The 18,422-nt window shown below is 37.3% G+C and overlaps 1 non-coding gene across 1 annotated transcript; it reads left to right on the top strand.

Annotated features, from left to right (window-relative positions):
* The first annotated feature begins 2,789 nt into the window (after nt 1-2,789).
* LOC130038549 (U6 spliceosomal RNA) lies at nt 2,790-2,896 on the top strand. Its single transcript, XR_008794733.1, has one exon. It is a non-coding gene; the product is annotated as a U6 spliceosomal RNA (small nuclear RNA).
* The last annotated feature ends 15,526 nt before the right edge of the window (nt 2,897-18,422 follow it).

Below are 18,422 nucleotides of genomic sequence, written 5' to 3'. Positions count from 1 at the left end.
CTGGCCGACCCAGGTTCAATTCCCAGCATCCCACCACCAGGAGTAACTCCTGAGTGCAGAACCAGGAGTAGCCCCTGTGCATTGCCGGGTGTGATCCCCCCAAATAAAAGAGTTATTTGGGGCTGTGGTTCTCATTAAAAATCACCTAAAGTATTTTTGCTGGCTCCAACACATACAAATTAAGTAACTGGTTGAATGACAGGGGACAGAAATTTCAGTCGTGGAGGTCAAGGTTTTTTTTTTCCAAACTGTATCTTGCTTCCCTTTACTTTCCTGTTGAGGACCCATTGGGGGTTCATATATTCCACTGAATAATTATGTCTATGTTATGTCTTAATATAGAATAGTTTTCTGCATTTTCTTTTCTCATGACAGTAACTTTTAAAGGGATGTCTTTATAGAGTGTCCTAAAGGAAGCATAAAGAGTGTCCCACGTACGAAGAATTTTGAATTTCTTCTAGAGACGTTGATTTTATCTTCTATCCAACTTTTTATGAACTGAAAATTAAGTATGGAAACTCGGTTAGATCCATGTGACTCAATCTAGTGGGAACTTCTCCTAGAATGCTAAAATCCTATTCCACTATGAGACCTTTGATGTCAGGGTTCTCTCTCTCTAAGTGGTACTAAGTTTGGTTACCAGGTTGAGACAGGAATTGCACTATCTCCTTAAGGTATAGTTTTCTTAGCCAAAATTAAGACTTCAGCAATATTAAGCACCTTTGAACAGGAATGACTCTCAAATTGATTTCTCAAGCTGTTCTCTGATGCCATGGACAAAGTTTCAGATTTTTCAGTTCTTTAAACATGACTTCAAAAAAAAAAGAAAGAAATGAAAGAAATCCATGAACATACACAATAATAGTCCCAGAGCAATTCTTCCTCATTCCAGGCTCAAAATATCGATTATGACATTTTTAACACTCTGTTTTGCACCAACTATACTCTATTTAATTTATTCCTCAAAGTGATATGATGTTAATGCCCAAAAGTAGGGAGAGGGTATGGGGAAAATTGTATGTATGCCATAGAGGCAGGGGGAGATTTGGAATGGTGTGGGGGAGATACTGGGGATATTGGTGGTGAAAAATGTGCACTGGTGGAGGAACGGGTGTTCAATCATTGTATGACTGAAGCTCAAATATGGGAGCTTTGTAACTGTATCTCATGGTGATTCGATTTAAAAAAGTGATATGATGTTATCATCATTATACATATGAATTTCAATGGGGGAAACTAATAATCAAGTCACAAGTTCACAATGTAAAGGTAACATTTTCCTAACTCAAATTCAATTTTACATGATTTAAAAGTGTCTTTTTTTGTGGCCCAAATACTGGTTTTCCCTAATAATCAATAGCTTTTTTCCCTGTGTGGCCTAAAACCCTAAATGAAAAAGATCAATCTTCCATTTCCACTTGGTTCAGATCTTTCTCTGACCCTTTCTGAAACTATTCTCATTCAGGATTAAGCCATTTTGAGTCTCTTTCAGTGAACTGAATATTCTGCAGAAGATTAAGCACTGTTGCACTATCCTCCTATTATTCATTGATTTGCTTGACTGGGCACCAGTAATGTCTTCATTTTGAGACTTGTTGTTAGCAGAATATTAAATATTTCTTAAATGAGCTACTTGCAACCCACAAAGATTAGGTAAATAACTGAATGCTTGAGTAAATTAATGGCAATAACACTTAAAAAGCAATGGAGGGAGGGGTTTGTGTTGAACAATATGGCTTTTAGCAAAACTCAGTTGTTGAGGGTACTATGAATTTTTACACATATACACACACAAAACAAAAAGAGCAACGTGGAGCAACCCTAAATAGAGTAATGTTTTTAAAATCACCTTTGAGTGTTAATCTGTTAAACACCACAATAATCAAGACAAACATTAGTAGGGCAATTTCATATCAAGGGTCCTAGCTACTCTTATTAGCAGTCTGGCTCTTGTGTTTTCTACCTGAAAAATGGCAATTCATCTAGAACTTAACTCTTGCATGGTTCTATGGATGATTAGAAATGATAGAGTAAGGCCCTGAGCACAGAAATGATGCCATACAAAAAAATTAACCTCTAAAACTTAGTTTCAAAATAGTGAAAATAGAAGAAAATATAATACTCAATCTATTATAGTTCAAACCCCAGCCTTGTCAGTGGAATGAACTCTCTGACAAAATTCTTAACCTGTAATTAAAAATTACAAAGAGTTCCTCTATCATGTAATTTTGCCTATGCAAAGCACTTGGGTAGACACCTTTGATAAATTCCCTGAAAGGCTAGATAACAGTTTTTAATTATTTCCTTCCATTTCCCCCACTGCTGCTTAAGTTGATCCTTTACTTTTTCATTATCATTTTGTATTCTCCAAATTTATATATTCTCTTCCTTTTTAACTTCACTTTCATCTTTAACAATAACTTGATTTAGTCTTACTTGATCATTACGTCTGTTCGACTAACTTCTCACTTAAAATTCACAAGTTGAGGAAGTCTGAATTATTCTTATCACTTATTTCTGAAAAACTCCTATGTAAGAAAGTTGAAATGAATGATCTAAGGTTGCTCTACTAGTGAATATAACACATGGCCAAGGATCTAAATTTATTATTCCCTGAGTTCAATCATTTCCTAATAGTGTGCCTCTTCAGAATGTTCCAGATTCTCATTTTCCTAAAATGAAGTTCCTAGTCTGTCTCTCAGAATGAAATGCGTCAGTGGTTTCCTATAGGTTAGGCAGAGTATAGTTCATTCAGAAAATAATATTAAAGTATTATAAAACCTCAAAGTGTGCTCGCTTCGGCAGTACATATACTAAAATTGGAACGATACAGAGAAGATTAGCATGGGCCCTGTGCAAGGATGACACGCAAATTCGTGAAGCATTCCATGTTTTTATGAAACAAATCTAGAAGCCTCAGTAGGTACTATCAACCTAAGGGACCTCTCTGACAAAGAATTCAGATATGAGGTCATGAAGATGTTCAATCAACTTAATGAAACAGTCAGACAGATATCCAGTAAATTGAAAGAGGACGTGAAAGAAACAATGGATCGCACAATCAACAAAATATAGGAAGAAATGAAAGCAGAAATTGGAAAGCTACGCACAGAAATGGCACGAATCAAAGATTCCATTGATGAAATGAAAAACTCAGTCTGTGCCCTCAAAAATAGAATGACCACAGCTGAGGAAAGAATCAGTGAGCTGGAAGCTCAGCTGCACGAAGCCAACATGCAACAACAAACCGTGGAAAAAGACCTCAAAATAGCTCTACAGAGAATCAGAGTCCAAGGAGACAATTCCAAAAGAAACAACATTAGAATCATTGGACTACCACAAGCTCAGGGAAACAATCCCAGTGAAAAAGCCGTGGTTAAAGAAATCATCACGGAAAAATTCCCAGAGCTCGACAATGCAGCTGTTCAGATTAAAGAAGCTCGAAGGGTGCCAGCTAAAAGAGACCCTAACAAGAAAACTCCAAGACATATCATAGTTAGAATGATCTATACTGCCGATAGAGACACAATACTGCAAGCAGCAAGGGCAAAGAAGGAAATCACGTACAAAGGAGCACCCCTTAGATTCACAGAAGACCTATCAGAGGAAACCCTCCAAGCCCGGAGGCAGTGGCGAGATATAGTGAAAAAAACTTACTGAAATGAATGCTTCACCAAGAATACTCTATACGGCTAAACTCTCATTCAAAATCGAAGGAACGGTACACTATTTTCTAGATAAACAGCAGCTCAGGAACTTCATAGACTCAAAACCAAACCTAAAACAAGGGCTAAAGGGACTACTATAAGACAAGACAAACCCTACAACCACAACACACCCTTACAGAAAAATGACACAAGACCCCATAACAATAATCTCTCTCAATGTCATCGGTCTAAATTCACCATTTAAGAGACACAGAGTGGCAAAATGGATACAGAGATAGAACTCAACATTCTGCTGCCTACAAGAAACTCATCTCAACAGTCAGAGCAAACACAGACTCAAAGGGAAAGGATGGAAAACAATCCTGCAAACAAACAGCTCCTTCCAAAAAGCTGGGGTGGCCATACTAGTATCCGACAACATTAATTTTAGGTTGAAAAAGATTAGCAGGGACAGTGAAGGCTATTTTCTCTTCATCAAGGGATACATACAACAGGAAGAGATCACACTCTTAAATGTATACGCACCTAATGAGGGAACAGCTAAATAATTAAAACAACTGCTAACAGATTTTAAGGAAGACATTGCTATCAACACAATAGTAATTAGGGACTTCAACATCACCTTATCACCTCTGGATAGATCAACAAGAACAAAACCCAGCAAGGAATCATTGGCTTTGAAAGAATAAATAGAAGAGAAAGGGCTTATAGACCTATACAGGGCGTTACACCCCCAAAAGAAAGAATACACATTCTTCTCCAGTGCACATGGAACATTTTCCAAAACAGACCATGTGCTAGGGCACAAAACATACCTCAACAGAATCAGGAAGAAAGAAATAGTATCCACCATCTTTTCAGACCATGATGCACTAAGGATAGAAGTGAATCACACACAGACATGGAGAACCAAATCAAACACCTAGAAATTAAACAACTCGATGCTGAACAACGAGTGGGTCAGGAAGGAAGTTAAGGACAAAATCAAAAGATACCTGGAAACAAATGAGAATGAAGACACGAGCTACCAGAACCTATGGGATGCAGCAAAAGCTGTATTAAGGGGAAAATTTATAGCTCTGCAAGCATATCTTAGGACTGTAGAAAGGATGCACATAAACAATTTGACCTCACAGCTCAAGACCTTAGAAAAGGATCAACAGAAAGAGCCTAAATCAGGCAGAAGGAAAGAGATCATAAAACTTAGAGCAGAAATCAATGATGTGGAAACCAAACGAACAATCTGAAAGATCAATAAAACCAAGAGCTGGTTCTTCGAGAAAATAAACAAGATATATAAACCACTAGCAACACTCACAAAGAAACAGAAAGAGAGAACCCTAATAAACCGAATCAGAAATGAGAAGGGGGGTATCACAACAGAAACCAAAGAAATTCAAAAGATCATCAGAGACTACTTTGAAAGTCTGTATGCCATGAAACAAGAGAACTTGAAGAAATGGATAAATTCCTGGACTCCTATAATCTCCCAAGGCTGAATCAAGAAGATCTAGTGTATCTGAATAGACCTATTAACATCAAGGAAATTGAAACTGTAATCAAAAGTCTTCCCAAAAACAAAAGCCCAAGTCCAGATGGATTTACTAGCGAATTTTTCCAAACATTTAAAGAGGACCTACTGCCAGTCCTTCTCAAGCTTTTCCAGGAAATTGAAAAAGCGGAAACTCTCCCAAACAGTTTCTATGAAGCTCATATCTCTCTAATACCAAAAGGAAACAAAGACACCATGAGAAAAGAAAATTACAGGACGATATCCCAGATGCAAAGATTCTCAACAAAATACTAGCAAATAGAATTCAACAACTCATCAAAAAGATCATACACCATGACCAAGTAGAATTCATCCCGGGGATGCAAGTCTGGTTTAACACTCGGAAATCAATCAACATAATCCATCATATCAACAAAAGGAAAGAAAAAAATCATATGATCATATCAATAGATGCAGAGAAAGCATTTGACAAGATCCAGCACCAGTTTATGATGAAAACCCTAGCCAAAATGGGGATAGAGGGGACTTTCTTCAATATAGCTAAAGCCATCTACCACAAGCCTACAAGCATCATCCTCAATTGGGAAAAGCCTTCCCTCTAAGATCAGGGATGTGACAAGGATGTCCACTCTCTCCACTGCTGTTCAATATAGTACTGATAGTATTGCAATAGCGATTAGGCAAGAAAAAGATATTAAAGGCATCCAGGTAGGAAAGGAAGAAATCAAGCTCTCACTCTTCGCAGATGATATGATACTACACTTAGAGAACCCTAAAACCTCTACCAAGAAACTCCTAGAAACAATAGACTTGTATAGTAAAGTTGCAGGCTATAAAATCAATACCCAAAAGTCCATGGCTTTCCTATATGCAAATAGTGAAAGAGAAGAAAGTGATATGAAGAAAATAATCCCGGTTACAATTGTGCCCCAGAAAATCAAGTACCTAGGAATCAGCTTAACTAAGGAAGTAAAGGACCTGTACAAAGAAAACTACAAAACGCTACTTCAGGAAATAAAAGGGGATATGAGAAAATGGAAAGATATCCCCAGCTCATGGGTTGGGAGAGTTAACATTGTGAAATTGGCAATACTTCCCAAAGCACTGTACAAATTAAATGCAATCCCTATAAGGATACCCATGACATTCTTCAAAGAAATGGAGCAAACACTCCTGAAATTCATAAGGAACAATAAGCCCCCACAAATAGCTAAAGCAATTCTTGGGAAAAAGAAAATGGGAGAAATCAACCTCCCTAACTTCAAACACTACTACAAAGCAGTAATAATTAAAACAGCATGGTACTGGAACAAAGGCAGAGTTGCAGACCAATGGAACAGGGTTGAATACACTGACATCTCCCCTCAACCATACGATCATCTAATCTTTGATAAAGGTGCAAGAAATGTGAAGTGGAGTAAGGAAAGCCTTTTTAACAAATGGTGCTGGCAAAACTTGACGACTACATGCAAAAAAATGGGCTCATAACTCTGCCTAACACCATGTACAAAAGTAAGATCAAAGTGGATTAAAGACCTCAACATCAGACTGGAACCCATCCATAAAGTACATTGAGGAAAAAGTTGGCAAAACCCTCCATGACATAGAAGCTAACAGTATCTTCAAAGATGTCACGCCGCTGGCCAAGCAAGTGAAAACAGAGATAGACACATGGGACTATCTAATACTAAGAAGCTTCTGCAACTCAAAAGAAACAGTGACCAAAATACAAAGATAGTCTACAGAATGGGAAAGGATATTCGCCAAATACACATCCGGTAAGGGGTTGATATCAAGGATATACAAATTACTGGTTGAACTCCACCAAAAGAAAACATCCAACCCCATCAAAAAATGGGGATATGAAATGAATAGAAACTTTCACAAAGAAGAAATCGGAATGACTAATAGGCAAATGAGAAAATGCTCCACATCATTAATCATCAGGGAGATGCAGTCAAAACCACAATGAGATATCATTTCACACCACAGAGACTGGCCCATATGCACAGGAACAAAAGCAACCAGTGCTGGCACGGATGTGGCAAGAAAGGGACACTCCTTCACTGCTGGTAGGAATGCCAACTGGTTCAACCCTTTTGGAAAACAGTATGGACGATCTCAAAATATTAGAAATTGAGCTCCCATTTGACCCAGCAATACCACTACTGAGAATATATCCCAGAGAGGCAAAAAAGTATAATCGAAGTGACATCTGCAGTTGTTTGTTCATTGCAGCACTCTTTACAATAGCCAGAATCTGGAAAAAAAAAACTGAGTGCCCGAGAACAGATGACTGGTTAAAGAAACTCTGGTGCATTTACACAATGGAGTACTACATATCTGTTAGAAAAGGCGAATTCATGAAATTTACATACAAGTGGTACTACATGGAAAGTATCATGTTAAGCGAAATGACTCAGAAAGAAAGGGATAGACATAGAAAGATTGCATTCATCTGGGGAACATAAAGTAACAAAATAGGAGACTAACACCAAAGAATGGCCAAGATTAGTACCAGGAATTTTACTCCATGGCTTGGAGGCAAACCACACATACTAGGGGAAAAGGAAGCTCCGATAGAGAAAGGAACACCAAATAAAGGTGTTGGGAGGACCCTCCCAGGATGGGAGAAGCATGCTGAAAATAGAATATAGACCAAACAGTATTGTCACTCATTGCCTCTTTTGCAAACCACAACACCCAATAAGAGAGAGAGAACAAAATGGAATGCCCTGCCACAGAGGCAGGGTAGATAGCGTGCTGGGGGGTGGGAGGGATACTGGGATCCGTGGTGGTGGGAAATGGGCACTGGTAGAGGGATGGGTATTTGATCATTGTATAATTGAAACCCAAGCACAAAAATTTGTAAGTCTACAACTGTACCTCATGATGTCTCACTAATAAAAATTTAAAAATAAATAAATAAATAAATAAATAAATAAATAAATAAATAAATAAAATTAATACTGCCTTTCAGGATAAAATTTTAAAAAATATGACCAGGAAAATTACTGCATGGGGAATGTAATTATGGGTAATTGAAGTGGAAAAATAGATATTTTATTATTTACTTGCAAGAATTGTTTATTTTAGTTTGCTATTGCTCAGGCTACCAGTAGGTAAAAAATTATTTATGAGTGACTTAAAAGTTATTTCTTTATGACCCAGTAAATAAATATTCTATGAAAAGAAAAAAAACAAAAAACCTCAAAGTAAAAAGTATTATACGTTAACCCAGAGTCTGGGCTTAATAATGGAGAATCTATAATACATCAAGAATTTATCAATTTTTTAGTTGGAAATGACCACTCTGGATGAGAACTGAGTGCTCAAAGTACATAAAGGGACAAATGTGATAACCTTTCATTATCTGTATTGCAAACCAGAATACCCAAAAGAAAAGAGACAGAGACAGGGAGAGAAAGAGATATAGTGAGTGTGAGAGAGAGAGAGGAGAGAGAGAGAGAGAAACAGAGAGACAAAGAGAGACAGAGAGAGACAAAGAGAGACAGAGAGACTGGGGCATATGGGGTGGGAGGGAAACTGAGGACATTAGTGGTGGTAAATATAAAATGGTGGAGGGATGGGTGTTGGAACATTTTATGACTGAAACCCCATCATGAACAACTTTGTAACTGTGCATCTCACTATGATTCAATTAAAAATAATTATCAATTTTTTCATAATTTTGCCTACATTTTATTGTTAGTTAAAATAAAAACACATCAAGATATAAAGATATAGCACAATAAAATATTTTAAAGAGAAAAATATTGAATTCATTATTCCAATATTTCACACAAAGAATATATATAAAATATACATTAGTGTAAAAGGTATAATTATAAAATTAGTCACAGCATCAATAATTCTAAGAAACACAAAGCTACAGATAAAATTTAAGCTATGTACCCTTTGTCAGCCTAATTTCTATAGAAATTTCGCTATGTCTATGTATTACAATAGTAATTATACTTAATTTCTACAATACTCCTTCCAAAAATGGCAAGTATCTCGATATTATGCTTATATTCCTTTCACAAAAGTGCATGTCCCTGAACAATATATCATTCAGCTTTTCAGAGTTAGAACTACAAACCAGTAAATGGACCCATTCTTTACTGTTAAATACTGTCTTTATACATTTCCTCATATTCAAGCATGCAGTTGGAGTTCTGTTTTGTTGTTGCTGTTGCTGCTTAGCATTGCATAAAAAAGTGCATTGTCCATTTGAGGAAATTTAAATAAACACTTACAGTTTAACTTTAACAAAAATGGCTACCCATATGCTTCTTTAGGAGTGTAAGAGTTTCTTGAGGGTTTAGTATTAAGTTATAAAAAATTAATTATAATTCCTCATAATTAAGCGATTAAGGAACTGAGTCTAAGGAACTGTGTTACACTGCTAGATAATGATGATGCCACAAGTCTAGCAACACAAAAGACATACATTTATCATTTCAGTTTCCTAGATCATTAATCTCCTCTATCACATATAAAGATTTATTTTTTTCTCTTGACCTAAATATCTACCAATATATGACCATCTTGTATTGTAAAACTTTATAATGACTATGTATATCAGGTAGGATTATCATCTTTTGTATTCCTAAAATAATTATTATTCTTCAGATTTGTCTTGGTGACTTTTTAAAATGTTATAAGCTTATTGATTTTATTATAGTCCCCCCCAAATAAGAGCTGTTATGAAGATATTTATTGAGATTCTATTGTTTTTCAGATTAACATGACAAAATATTGAACTATTAAGTATTACTTATATGTTTGCCACTGTTTTAACTGTCCTCATTTATTTGTTGTTGAGTACTGCCTTTTAATTCAGATATCACAGATGAAAAAAACCAAGACCCAGAGAGAGATAACACATATTGTTTATGGAACACTATTGAGACCACATTATTGTTAAGTGAGTATTCAATTCCAGCATCCTGATTTCAGAATCTCTATTCATACCTCGGCAAAGGCTACCTTTATTAATTTCCTAGGCCTGGCACAATACCATACCAAAGCTTGGGTGTCTTAGAATAAGACAAATGTATGTCTCACAATTCTAAACACTAGAAGTTCAAACCAAGATGTCACCAAAGCCATGAACTTAATGGGGCGGGGGGGGGGGGGGGAGGATCCAACCTGACCTCTTACAGATTGTGGTAGTTCAGACACTTCTTGAATTGTAGCATTAAAATTTCTATGTCTACCTCTGTCTTGATATTACCTTTCCTTAGCCCATCTCTATTTCTGTGCGTAAGTGCCTCATTATTAATGGGTTGGGGTTTTCCCTTCTCAGGGTTTTGTTTGTTTGTTTGTTTGTTTGTTTTTTGCATTTTGGATCACAACTGGTGATGCTCAGGGGTTACTTCTGGCTCCGCTCTCAGGAATTACTCCTGGTGGTACTCAAGGAACCAACATGGGAGCCAGGGACTGAACCTGGGTTGGCCACATGCAAGGCCAACATTCCATTCATCATACTATCCCTTAGGCCCCACCTCTTTAACTAAGATTTAACTTTAATTTAGTTCAAATCATTGCTTTTCTTTCTTTCTTTTTTTTTTTTTTTGCTTTTTGAGTCACACCCGGCATGCACAGGGTTACTCCTAGCTCTGCACTCAGGAGTTACTCCTGGCAGTGCTCAGGGGACCATATGGAATGCTGGGAATCGAACCCGGGTCAGTCGTGTGCAAGGCAAACGCCCTACCCGCTGTGCTAACTCTCCAGACCATAAATCATGACTTTTTATATGCTTCTTGTACTCCCCTGTATATCTCAAAAGAATTTTAAAAAATCAAAAAATTGTCCTTTTGCAGAGTTTTCAAGCTGAATCAACCCATCAAAACTGCCCCCACACATGAAGCTCACATGTTTTAACTATAATAAAATAATTAAAATATCCTAGTAAAACTAGTTTACAATTATAAACTTGTTTATATATTTTAGGGGTAGAGTATTGTCATGCCATGCCTACCAGCAAAATGACAATAACGTTACACAAGAGCCCCAAGGACATTACAGGCTTGTTTTCATTGAACAGTCTATTCCTTTGCTTTGATTTTTTATATGCCACATATGAGTGCAATAACTCAGCATTTGTCTTGTGCCTTCTGACTTACTTTGTGTGACATTCCTCTCCATCCAGGTTGTAGCAAAAAGTAAACAGAAGAGTGAATAAAAAATAGCACTCAGCTCTAATAACAGTTTTAATGGCCCTGTTCAAGGGTTATACCTGCAAGCTGCCTTGGGGGAAATGATCTAACTTTGGACTCAGTGGTTTTTTTGTAGCTGTGGAAGTTCTATAAATATTGTTATCTGCCACTTGTCCACTTACAGTACTTCTGCAAGTGGGACAAGGATAGCTTCTGAAAAGAAAGATCTGGGTGACAACACCCTATTTACCAAAACTACTTCTTTGAAATATCTAATAAAATTGACTTTTATCTGACAAACTTGACCCAAAGAAAACAAAACTAACAAAACAAGAAATTTATAAGATATTAGAAGTGAAAATGAGACAAAAGTAGAGGCCAATTTTGTTATGAATAAATGTTTGCCAATGTGTCTGAAAAGTATTGCATATCAAAAGATTAAAAGAAGAAATAGCAAGCTGGTAGAGTAGAAAGCATATACTGTAGGGGAGGTTGGGTAGGTAGGAGGGATTTACTCCACCGTGTCCACTGGGACACGGTGGAGTAAAGCTGCCAGAATGTTTTTTGCATGAAATGCTGCCACTATAAATATTGGAAACCATGATGCCTACAATAATTCTTTTTAATAAAAGAAGCAAAGGAAATAGTTTTCAAGTGTTTTAGTAGTTAAAATCTATCACCCAAAAAATCATTATACTCAAAGTGAGTTCTACCAAACAGTAGTTCAAACTCAGTAAAAAAAAAAATCAAACAAAATGTAATAGGAAGAACATTTCCCAACACATATTTTTTAATAATTTAGAAATGAAAATAATTTATAATATTATATCAACTTCTAACTATGTGTAGGCTATATTTTATATAATGAGTTTAAATTTATATGTATTAGTGCACAAGTTTAGTTTATATTTCATATAATTACATATTTTACTACACATACATACACATTGCATAAAATGTAGAATACATTCTATGACTGAATATCCATAACTCAGCAAGGTAGTCTAAGGTTGGTAAATGAGTAATTTTTAGAATATTTTATGGGTTTTGAATACGTTAGTAAATTCTATAATAAATGTGTACTATTTTAATCAGGGAAATTTATTTTCTCACCACAGATTCCAATTAACAGATTCAGTTAAAAAACATGAAAATTTTCCTCACTACTTTCATTTATTAAGTAGATGATCCAATAGGCATATTAACCATTCATCTCAATTTTGAAAATTTTAATTCTATAACAGGAAAGCAAAATTCCTAAAGAACACTTTCCTCTACTTGATAGAGCACTAAAAGATTCAGAGATAGATCCTAGTCTAATTTTGGCTCTAATTAGCTGTGCGATTTCAGAAAATTCACCTAGATATCCTGGTTTTTCAACTCCTTGTCTATAAAATGTTAAAAAAATGAATATATAAAACCCAAGCACAACTGTACCTCATGGTGTTTCACTATAAAAATTTAAGAAAAAAATGAATATATAGTGTTCTGGTGTCCCTTCTAGAGACAAAATCCTGTTATTTATCCTCTATGCTTTCATGTAAGTGCACCCACTGCCCTAACAGGAGGTCAAGACATTAATCTTCCAAGATGACGTGGCTTCCATGAAACCATAAGTAAAACATACAAGCACACACATACACACACACACACACACACATCCACATTTATTCAACTCAATGGCATGATATGATTCCAGGATAAACAATTTCCCTAAATATAAAATGAAAAACTTAAATATGTAAAAATAATAATGGTTATATATTAGTATTAAGAAATATTTACTCTCCACAAAATGCAAGGTTTGAGTATAAGTAGCAAGGGAAAAGCTAAGAAAACTACCTTTTCTCAAAAATATTTTTTTGTTTTGGTTTGGTTTTGTTTGAGGGCCACACCCAGCAGTGCTCAGTCTTATTCCTGGCTCTGTACTCTGGAATTACTACGGCGATGTTCTTGGGGGAACATACGGGATGCTAGGGATTGAACCCAGGTGGATGTGTGCAAGGCAAGTGTCCTACCAGCTGCAGTATTGCTCCAGGCCTGTCAAAATTTTAGAAATAATAATAATAAGTAGACCAAAATCCTTCAGGCAAGACACAAAGCACAGAACAACAACAAAGTAGTATTCCCTTGAAATCAGAGGATTTATATTTCCTTTGCAAACTCTTCAAAACCAAGTCTGAAAGCCTCCACTATGTTGTAATCTGCCAAGATATTTTTATTGGGGAATTATCCAGAACACAGATATTGAACCTCTTTCACACAATACCTAAGCCAAACTGGCATTCTGGAAGCTTGTTTTAACAGATGTCACTTGCCAGTATAATGCTGCACATGTTATATCTACACTAAAATTTAATGATCAAATTAAATTACATTTATTTGCATTACTCCCTGTGTAACAAAAGAATTTTAATTTCCAATTATTTTCTAACATCACTGTAAATTTCTTTTTGCTTTTCCTGGAATCCACTATAAAACTGCATACTTCATAGTTGACATCTTTGGGGAAAGTAATAGGAATTATTGAGTATTCGTTTATAGTGTTACTTAGTGAACAATGAACAGCATTTATAGAATGATTGCACTCTCCTGAGAAGACATAAAAGTACAGGTTCTGGAGCTATGCTGCCTGCACTTCAATCCCTTCTAACCTCTTAGTAACTACATGCTATTTACCTTTCCAAAATTTAATTAAGTTCTTTGAACAACATATTTTAAAAGCGCCTACTTCATAGGGTTGTGATAAAGATGAACTAATTAAAGGTAGATAAGGAATTCAAATCAGAGCTTGGAATACAGTAACAGCTCAACATTGGTAGGTAGCCACCATTATTATCGTCATCACTTGCTTCCACCTCAATCACATGACAAATTTACTTTTACAACATGCATACAGAGATAAGAAACTTGGGCATGAAATAGTCAACTATCCCCTATGCATGGGGAGATCAGATCATGAAACTGAGATTCCAATTTAGGAAATATGATGTGATCCTAGTCATACAACCGGTAAATATTAATTAAGCATCAAATATGGCCAAGGCTTTGACCTACTAAATACACAGTGAAAAAACAAACCCACCAGAGTCAGTGGTCCAGAGTGACTTGTACTTGTCTGTTGGGGCAAAAAGAAGAGGGAAAGAGGCAATAACAGGAAACAAATGTAGGTGCGAGATCATTTCAGAGTGACATTTTATCTCCAAATGGTACTAAAATACCAGTAACAGGATAGTGACTTATATTAGGGTGAGAATGGACAGGGAGAAAAGAAGACTTTTCTAAGGAGGTGACATTTGAACTGAGATCTAAATGCTATAATGGAAACTCCATGAATGACAGGTAGAATAAGCTACCCAAGCACAGGAGAGGAAGTGTAAGTTCAAAGGCCAGAGAGAGAGTATAGTGGGTAGGACACTTGCCTTGCATGCAGTCAACCCAGGTTCGATTCCTGGTATCTCATATGGTCCCGCTTGCACTACAAGAAATAACTCCTGAGTGTTACCATTGTTATTTATGACCCAAAAGAAAAAAGAAAAGAAAAAGAGAGATTGAGAGAGAGAGAATATAAAGTTTAGCACACGTATGTGTCAGACCCAGGGTTTGGTTCCAACACCACATAGTCCCCTGAGCATCAAGGGATGTATCCCAGGAGTTCCCTAAGTACCACTAGATGTGAACCTGAGAACCCAAGCCTCAGGTGGTCCTTGAAAAGACGGGACCTAAGTGGCACTGCATTCTTAGGCCCTTCACTGAACTACAGCTTACTTGGCTGGGTATCACTGGGAATGTTCCTGGGCTTCCTTCTTGGGAAGCAAAAAAAAAAAAACCAAAATGACAAGAAATGAATAAAACTGAAGAACCAGAAACAAAGGGGGAGTAGTATTAGAGGAAATGCGTGATTGTATCATAAACAAATAGATGAATAAAGAGATGAAATGAATGGATTAAAGTTGGGAAGGGAGAAGGGACAGAGTTAGATGGATGAACAAAAAGACTGATAACACAATCCAATATAAGATTACTAATCTATTAGAATTTTTTGAATGCCTATTTATATAACTGCCATAGTTCTAAAAACTAGGAATATAAGAGTTTAAAATAAATTTATTAGACCACAAATCCTGCTCTAAGGGTGTTAAGGATGTTTCACATTAGGGACAAACAACACTGGATACACTTTAGTAAGTGAAGTTTATGGTGTGCTAGAAAATTAAAGCATAGCAATCTGATGGCAAGAAAAGAGATGCAATTTTAAGGAAGAACTTAGAAAGGACTCCCTGATATGGTAATCTGGTGATTTGTAGTCACAAAGATTTGAAGATAATGAAGAGAGCCTATGGGCAGAAGCAGAACTTAGACAAGCAAAGAGTAAGTGCAAAAAAGTCTTGATGTGATTGTACACCTGGGGGTCTCATTTGAAGCACTATTCACAATAGCCAGAATCTGGAAACAACTTGAGAACAATCGACTGGATACAGAAACTTGGTACATCTAAACAATGGAATACTTACATAGCCACCAGGAAAAGTGAAGTCATGATACTCGCATATAAGTGGACGGACATGGAGAGTATGATGCTGAGTAAAATTAGTCAGGGGGAGAGAGACAGACGTAGAATGACAGCACGCATTTGTGGGATATATAAAAACATAGTATGAGACTAATACCCAAGAACAGTGGAAACAAGAGCCAGGAGGAATGGTCCATGGTTAGAAGCTTGCCACTAGTGGAGGTAGAGGGAGGGCAGCTAGGAGAGAAAAGGGACCATTATGCCAAAGATGGTTGGAAATGATCGCCCTGGACATGAACTGAGTGCTGAATATAGGTAAAGGAACAAACATGATAACCTTGCAATATATATATACATATATATATATATTGCAAATCATCATGCCCAAAAGGAAATAAAGAGAGAGAAAGAGGGAGAGAGAAGAGAGAGAGAGAGAGATGTCATAGAGGTAAGCTGGAAGAGGGAGGGAAACCTGGGACATTGGTGGTGGGAAATGTACACTGGTGAAGGGATATATGGTGGAAAATTGTGTGACTAAAGCTGGTGATTCAACATATATATGAAATACTATCACAAAAATAAAATGGCATTAGTCAGCAGGATCATCATGGGTAAAGTAGGTAGGAGCAATAAATGGTAAGATCTTATAGGTCAGGAAACTGGGGAGAAGGGTTAGCAGCACCCAGATCCTGGCTTTTACTCTGAGTGAAATGGGGGGGGGGGGAGGTGAACAAGGAAGTGGCAGGAAATGACTTCTATTTCAACAGGCTCTAACTACCCACTGAGACATTCCTGAAAGCAACACCAGGGGGAGGAGAGAGAACAGCTGGAGGCTATTGCTTTAGTTTTTACAGAATGTCCAAGTTGAGATCCTGACTATATGACCCATGTGTGTGTTGCTGCATGTAACACCTAGATTTGATGGTCTATCTGAACTCTGAACAATGTCACATGGATTGGGGATGCAGAGCTGTATCTGAGCAGTGCCTGACAATTTAGAATTGTCCTGGAATGAAGGAGCAAGGAAAACCCTTTAGGCAACAAGGGTCATCCCTGCAGCAACTCAGGGAACATTACCTGTGCCAGGATCAATTATGGCTTCGGGTCCACTTTTGCCTACATTTCAGTCTTCTGCCTGGTGTCCAGGCCCTGGTCTGCAGCTTCTTTCCTGCTTCACATCATCGGACCTTCCAGTGACCTCCAAGTAATTAAATCCAGCTGCCACTCAAGATCCGGCGTCTCGTAAGATGAACTCAGCATTCCTCCCTCGATGTTCTCCAGCACTAACCTTGCACACACTTTGCTTGTTCCTCTGCTGGGCTGGCCTTGAGTCAGTCTAGCAAGGGAAAACAAATCTCTCAAGTTCTCAACAATACAGCTAATGTACTAGAATGTACTTTTATAATGTACTGAATCACCATGAATTACAAACTTTCAAAATTATTCATGATTGACTTTCAGGGACTCAGTATTCAAACAAACATCAATCCCTTCACCAGTTCCCACTTTCCTCCACCAATGTCCCCAGTCTCCCTTACTTCCCCAGCCTGTCTCTCTGGCAGGCACTCGTTCTCCACCCCACCGTTACCCCCTCCGATACATCCTGTGGTTTGTAATACTCTTAGTTATAGGGCATCAGGCATTTCACTTTACCTCCTTTTCAGAACCCAGTTCTCATCCAGAGTGACCACTTCCTTCTATCATTGTCACAGTAGTCTCTTCCTGACTTTGCTCCTCCCCCACAGTGGCAAACTTCCTAAGGACCCATTTTCCCATCCATTTTCCCATTCGTTGTTTCTATTATCTTTAATTATTCCCTTACTATGTTCCTTTGTATCCCACAAATGAACAAGATTATTGTGTGTCTGCCCACAATAATCTCTCCCTCTGGCTCATTTAGCTCAGTATGATACTCTCCAGATGCATCCACATAGCACCAAATGTCATTATTTCATTTTTAAGGGCTGTGTAGTATTCCACTGTGTAGATGTATCATAGCTTCTTTAGTCAATCATCTGTTTGGGGACACTCTATTTGTTTCCAGATTTGCACTGTTGTGACTAGATCTGCAATGAAATAAGACTGCAGATGTCTTTTCTGCACTGTGTGTTTGGATCCTTGGTGTACATTCCCAGGAGTGGAATTGCTGAATCATATGGAACTCAATTTCTAGTTTATTTTCTTCCAAAAAGGTGGGACAACTTAACATTTCCAACAGCAGTGTTTTCCTGCATCCATGCCAGTGCTGTGAAAACCAAATTTTAGAAAGACACTGTAATATCACCTCAGAGGTGACTGAACAATAAGAAAATTTCTCCAATTGATCATTTCAGCCTCTGTCTCCTCCCCCCTCCCATCCCACCCATATTACCTGGGAGTCCAGCCATGTTCTTGCATTACAACTGGCCCATCTACTTACAGGATGGTTGGAAACAGAAAATACATCCCATGCTCATACAGTTCACAAACTCTACGACTGCAAAAATGCCAGTAATTTAGTGAGGCAGAGCCTGTCATGCTACCCGAGGTGTGCTCAATAGGCCAAAAACAGTAACAACAATAGG

Source organism: Sorex fumeus, unplaced genomic scaffold (assembly GCF_029834395.1).
Source record: "Sorex fumeus unplaced genomic scaffold, SorFum_2.1 ptg000077l, whole genome shotgun sequence".
Taxonomy (NCBI): Eukaryota; Metazoa; Chordata; class Mammalia; order Eulipotyphla; family Soricidae; genus Sorex; species Sorex fumeus.
Note: the sequence above shows the minus strand (reverse complement) of the source record. Positions and strands in the feature narration are given on the sequence as shown.